This window comes from Molossus molossus, unplaced genomic scaffold (genome assembly GCF_014108415.1).
Source record: "Molossus molossus isolate mMolMol1 unplaced genomic scaffold, mMolMol1.p scaffold_m16_p_15, whole genome shotgun sequence".
Classification (NCBI taxonomy): Eukaryota; Metazoa; Chordata; class Mammalia; order Chiroptera; family Molossidae; genus Molossus; species Molossus molossus.
Window position 1 is genome coordinate 23,722,689 of NW_023425350.1, and position 7,106 is coordinate 23,729,794.

Genomic DNA, 7,106 nt, shown 5'->3' on the forward strand with positions numbered 1-7,106 from the left:
TGGAAAACTCAACAGCGTTGGGTCACTTCGTGTAGTCTCTGTGATTCAGAAATAGCTTCCCTCTTAGCTTTTCTGAGTGGGAACCTGGCCTAAATATGGCTAAAATAGCTTCTTTAAACTTTCGACCTAGTGTCAGCTCATGCACGAAGTCACCTTCTCTGCGTAACCTGCTCCTTTTGTACCTTTCCAACCAGAATAACAGCCAGAGTCCTTGGAAAAGCTTAAGTGATACCGAAATGCATTCCATAAATACCTAAGGTCTCCCACGTGCAAAGCTCGTGCTAGACCCTCTGGAACAAGCAAAAATGAATAATTATGTAAGTTAATATTTGCAAAGCACTTAGAACAGTGCCTGACAGTAAAGTACCATATCTGTGTGTTATATAAGTGATACATAGCTGCTCCTTAAAAGAGGCTTATGTGGTTGTAGTGATAAGACCAAAGGAAATAATTTATACAATATATAAAAGTAGGTATGATTGGGAGGAGAGAGCTACTCATTAATATGCATACAGTTTCATTTTGCAAGATGTGAAGAGTTCTGGAGATGGGTGGTGGTGATGGTTGCACGAGAATATGAATGTACTTAATACTACTGAGTTGTACACTTGGAATAGTTAAAATGGTGTTTATGTTATGTGTCTATTGTCATAATTTTTTAAAAACGGAAAGAAAAGTAAGTGCGATAATAAGGGAATATGAATATGTAGAGACAATATATACTGAAGACTGTTACCAGACAAGAGTCTGCTGCCTGAAGCAGACAGTGGCCAATAGTAGGCAGTGGGTCTAGAGAAAAGGAAGGAGCTTTGCCAGTGGATGGCGGGAAGACAGAAGGTAAGGCTCAAATCTCTCTTTCTGAGTCAGGATTTGGAGTGGGGTTTCAAGGAGTAGCACTTTAAGGGTTCATAGAGTTACTCACAAGTGGGGTATAGCCAGAGTTTAAACTTTGGTTCTAGGTCTTGTTGAACAGGGTAGTTTGAGCTGGTCTGCAGCTAAAGGAGCTGATGGGAGTTATATCTTTGGGCTGTAGTAATCATATACTCCATTTCGGAAGTGGGATGTAGTTGGGTCATGAAAGATGAGTTCCTAATTTGAAAAATAAATCTGAAGTTAAAATAAAAAATGAGATTTTTCTGGTATATCAGTGTCTTGGAAATCTATCCCGAAGAATACAAGTTAAGCACTGGCTGGTTTGGCTCAGCGGTTAGAGCATCGGATCTCTGACTGAGGGGTCACGGGTTCGTTTCTCAGTCAAGGCACATACCTGGGTTGAGGGTTTAATCACTGGTCAGGGTACACACATGAGGCAACCGACCAATGTTTCTCTCTCACATTGATGTTTCTCTCTCTGTGTCTCTTTCTGTCTCTCAAGTCAATAAGAACATATCCTAGGGTGAGGATTTTTAAAAATTATGAATATGCCATTGCAAAAACAAAAAGAAATATGAACAATAGAACTATAACAATGAGAATGTAATATATTCTCTATCATCTCTTCAGAAGATTGCGGTGTTGGTTTTTCACATCAACATTCATCTCTAACTTTCCCACAGGATTAACTGAGCTGATATTTCTGTGCACAAGCAACACTAAGTTTGATACCTCTGTCACACGGCTCCTTGTATATATTACAATAACCTTTGTCTCCCAGAACCTATCCTTTGTCCATTTTAATGAACCCTTTATTCTGAATTCTTTGTCTCATTACTGACCAAGATTGTTCAGGCTTAACAAGGCCTGAAAAATAATCTGTAGTTTATTGAAAGCAGATCAGTGGTACCCAGGCCATGTGATGATTTGGGATAGTGGAATTAACTGCAGAAGGACATGAGGAAAACTTCCTCATGTATAATGGAAGAAGTTTTAACAACTTTCAAGTGTACTGTGGCATTAAGCACATTCACATCATGTGCAACCATGTATAAGGGAAATACATACTCTATAACTTGATTATGACAGTGACTATGTAGGTGTATACATTTATCAAACAACAAGCTTAAAACAAGTGCATTTTGTTGCATGTGAATTACATACCTCAATAAAATTGTTTTTAAGTGTGGCTTGATAACCAAAAAGTGGAAACCCATATTCCATCACTAGATAAACAGATAAGCAAAATGTGCCATATACATAAAATGGACTATTTATTATTCAGCCTTCAAAAGGGACGACATTCTGACACATACTACAATATGGATGAACCTTGAAGACATTATGCTAAGTGAAGCCACACACAAAAGGACAACTACTGCGTGATTCTAGTTCTTTGAGGTACCTAGAGTAGTCAAAATCATAGAGATGGAAAGTAGAGTGGTAGTTGCCAGGAGCTGGGTGAAGGGAAATGGAGAGCGTACATGGGTACAGAGTTTCTGTTTGGGATGTTGCCAGAATTCTGGAGATGTATAGTGGTGCTGGTTGCACATGATGTGAATGTACTTAATGCCACGGTACACTTGAAAGTTGTTAAAACAGTAATTTTTAAGCAATGTATATTTAACCACAATTCTTCTAAACAGGTGTGACTTTAATGAATCATTTATTAGAACTGACCTAAACAGATGTGCCCTGCTTACTTAACATTTGATCTCCTCAAAGTGGATTCAAACCAGACATTTAAAATTAGTTCATACGCTGCATGTAGTAATTGTTAATGAATTATTAACTTGTTAATTAACTCCTATTTTACTGTATCTTATACTGCAATTATACAAATTAACTTCACTAGAAAGTAATAAAAGTTTAATATAATAGACTTGCCATTTGAAGACTTGAGTTTGAGAGTCTAATTCTGAGGAAAAGAAATTCGGTGGAAATGGGGAATCTCTGGCCCAAACAGGGGGAGGAAATAAAGAAAAGAGATAAAGGAGCCCTGGCCGGTTTGGCTCAGCGGTTGGAGCATCAGCCTGCGGAACAGAGAGACCCAGGTTCGGTTCCCGCTAAGGGCATGTACCTCGGTTGCAGTTTGTCCCCGGCCCTGGTTGGTCGTGTGGGTGGCAGCCACTCGATGTGTCCCTTCACGTCGATGTTTCTCTCTCTCTCTCTTCCTCTCTCTCCCTCCCACTCTATCTGAACAAAAAATGGAAAAATGTCCTCGGGTGAGGATAAAAAAAAAAGAAAGAAAGAAAAGAAAAGAGATCAAGGAAAACAGTAGGTCCACTTCCCATTGCATTGGGAGAGGAATGAGTCAAAAAATAAGGAAGCTCTATTGAGCTCAAGGACAAGCTGTCAGAAGGTGGCACAAAGGGTATATTCAGGCGACCAGGTGGCATAAATAGAGGCTCTGCCAAGTATACAGAAAGAAATAGATATGGACAATTCAGAGGAGCCTATAATCGAAGAGAGATCAGAAGGCTTGGATCATATTTTGATGAGATCAATGGATTCTGTAAATGACTGTACTTTTGTCTGATCCAGGTTGTACATGTAATATTAGTCATATGCATTACATTCTATTTCATGATATGTTTCCTAAATTTCTTATAAGGCTATTTGTCCCAAATTTTCCATAGTCTCAAGAGTATTAGGACAAGAGAACCATAGCATCCAGCAATATTTCACAAAATCAACCAGACTACATCCAATTTGCACTGATGGGAATGTTACATGAATGAACATTAAAACCAAGTATCCTACTCCTTTGAGACTTTATTTTTTTTCAGGCCTTTGTTTTTTATTTGTTTTCTCCCTCCAAAGTTTTGTTTCCAGAGATGTTAAAGTATCTTCTGCTATCTTTAGAGAAGGAACATTGAGTGGGGATGTCTGAAAGCGGGAAGTTTAACAGGATTTTTCCTTCTGTTTTTTCTTTTAAGAATAGTCAAAATGTCTCGACATCGGGAGTTGCATCAATATTACCACATGAAAATAGCTTCATCAATATGTTATGGATCTAAATAAATAAACCACAAGTCAGATGCAGGTTGGATCTACAAAAGCAAAACAATGTGGTCTATTAGGGTAATTGTCTACATAATTTAAGCAAACACACATAATTGCTCAATTTTCTGATTGATTTGACCAGGGTAAACACAAAAGTAAGCTAATTGTTTCTAACCTAATAAGAGGGTTAAAACTCTGTGTCTTGGGAATTGCTTCTTGTTGTTGTTTAAGAAATGTGATTGTTATTCCATGTTGGAGAGAGAGAGAGAGAAACCTTGTAACTCTGAAGGACTTACTTTCCCTTTGCCTGGATTAGTGTATGCCCCGAGTGTCTCTGCACTGGGAGTTCCGGTGGACTAGCTTGGTATCCCCACCCGGGGACTCAGGACTCCAGTGCTGCTGCTGCCAACGCTCAGCAGGTGAGTGGTCCTGGGGAGGCCAAGCTCACTGAGAGTTGCATCTACCCAGAGGAGCCAGCTAACCCCAGCCTCGGCTTTCTGCTCCTGTTATGGACTGAACTGTGTTCCCCCAAAATTCGTATGTTGAAGTCCCAACCCCTATTACCTCTGAAGATGATTGTACTTGGAGATGAGGTTTTAGAGATGTAATTCAGTTCAATGAGACAGTTGGGAGTAGGGCCCTCATCCCACCTGACCGGCGTCCTAACAAGAGAAGCTCCGAGGCCCCAGGGCATGCCCACATGAAGAAGAGGCCCTGTGAGGACCAGGAGAGGGAGCCTCTGCGGGCCACGGAGAAGCTCGGAAGCAGCCAGCTGCTGAAGCCGCCAGACTGAGGGAATCAAGGTCAGCTGCTCTGCAGCCCCGGCCAAGCAACATCCCCCGAAGCCAGCCTCGTGCTCTCTGGGAGTCCTCCTGGGGGCCCCACGTAAGCTCAGGACAGATGTGATTCTGTTCCTTCTTCTGGCTTCCTTATCAGCCCTGGGTCTTGGTCTCCCCCAGAAATAACAGTACCAGGATGTTAAATGAGTGCCTTACTAAGAGCGGAGCCAGCCATACTCCTCTACTCGTCCACAGGAGAGGAAACCAGAGATTAGGAGAAAGGATTAGAGTCACTGAGATGCAGAGCTGCCAGCCATGCTGAGAGGGGTCAGGGTGCTCCCAACTCATGCCAAAGAGCTGGTTTCTCAAAAACTGAAGAATGGGTAGTTTGCATGAAGGAAAACTGTCTTTGGTTACGGAGATGCAGGGCCTGGACACAAGCGCCCCCTGGGCCCAGAGTGGGACACCAGGAGCAGATTCCTGGGAGAGCCTGATGTGCATTCCCTGGAGTTGGGGGCACATGTGAACTTACGAGCTAGGGTGTCCTCTCGCCATAGAATTCCGAAGGCGGGAGCCCAGAGGTGCTGCCCACGACAGCAGGGCGGAGAGAGAGCTGCAGAAGAGGGGGCAGCCCACACTTACGTCATTTCTTGGGCGGGGGTTATGATTTTTCCTGGGAGCCAAGGGGACACCCCAGAAGGTCATCTTGATTCAAGTCATCTTGGAAGTGTCCCACCAAAAAATGTTAGCAGGGTTGACGAGGAGACCTCAGCCTAGGAGGAGGAGAGGCTGCAGAGCAAGAGGGATGTGATGGAGAAAGAGAGAAAGAACAAGCCAGCCCTTCCCCTGCTGGTTCCCAGGTCAGACCTGAGCAGGGGAGGGGAGACGCTCTGACATGACTAGAAGATGGAAGTTGTTGTTTACACGGAGTCAGGCTTCTTTATACCTGAAAATGAGACTTTGCTGATTTCTGAAAGTGACTGAGAAGCGGTGGAATCTGACCAAGATGCCAGCCAGAGGTGGGGAGGAGAAACTGGGCAGAGCATATTTAAAGACAGATATGAGGGCAAAGGGAACCTTTATTGTACTCAACCAAATTCAACACACTCAACATTTCAGTTCCACGATACTCAGACATTTTAGTTCTAACCCCTCTGGACAGACACCATACCAACCTCTATTCTCATCTCTCCTAGCTGGTCCCCACTCCCTGCCACCCATACACAACCCGTCCCATTTTCTTTCAACAACAATGAACATGTCCCAATAAATATCAATTCATGCAAGTGTTAACGCTTAAGGAGTTTGCTATTTCAATACAAACTCAACCTCAACTGAGCTCATCTAGCACCTCTGTAGCAGTAATTAATATACATTTAAACTACCAAATAAAGATAATCCCAAGTAGAAATAGGTATTAGACGATGGAAGTACAGATGAGGACCATCCAAACAAAAAGTCCTCCTAAATTCCAGGCTGCAGTCAGGGTGCAAAGCAGTTGCTTAAGTGGGTCACCCAGATCAAGGGGAAACCCCATCAAATCTCAGTTCATGGAGGTTCCGGGTTCTCCAGCATTTTTCTCAGTGATGGTGCTAAATCCTCTCGAAGCAGAGGCACCACAGCTTGAGGTTCTTGCTGGTGTGAAAGGACCGAGTACAAACTGGCGGTGGTGGAGCAGGTGGTGTAGGGAAAGCATGCTGACAATCCAGCTAATCCAGAACCACTTTGTACGTAAATATGATCCCACCATAGAGGATTCTTACTGAACACAGGTGGTTACCGATGGTGAAACCTGCCTGTGGACACACTGGTACAGCTGGACAAGAGGGGTACAGTGTCATAGAGACCAATGCATGAGGACAAGTGAAGGCTTCCTCTGTGTACCTGCCATCAATAATAGCAAGTCATTTGCAGATATTGACCTCTACAGGGACAGGGTCAGTGAGTAAAGGATGCAGATGATATACCTATGGTGCTAGAAACAAGTATGATTTGCCAACAAGGACAGTTGACACAAAACAAGCCCATGTACTGGCCAAGAGTTATGGGATTCCATTCATTGAAACCTCAGCCAAGGCCAGACTAGAAGGTGCTTGTACACATTGGTAAGAGAAATACATCGGTACCAAATGAAACAACTCTACAGCAGTGATAATGGGACTCAGATTGAGTGGGGTTGCCTTGTGTGGTGATGTAACAAAATACTTTTAAAATTCTATCACCAGAAAAGAGCCACTGTCAAGCTGCACTGACACCCTGACCCTGATTTCCCTGGAGAAGTGTTCCTGTTGTCACCGTCAGTCCCACAAAGAAGCTCCTGCTACTTCCCCAACTCTCAGTACATTAAGGCAACACTCTGTGTTTGAGAAGTTCTCAGAATAGCTACTTCCTCACCTGGTTGGCCAGAGAAACAAATCTCGCTACTCCCCAGTATTTTTCCACTCTGGA

General features: G+C 43.1%; 1 pseudogene; it reads left to right on the top strand.

The window, feature by feature from the left end:
• The first annotated feature begins 4,451 nt into the window (after nucleotides 1-4,451).
• Nucleotides 4,452-6,850, top strand: LOC118631138 (annotated as a pseudogene).
• The last annotated feature ends 256 nt before the right edge of the window (nucleotides 6,851-7,106 follow it).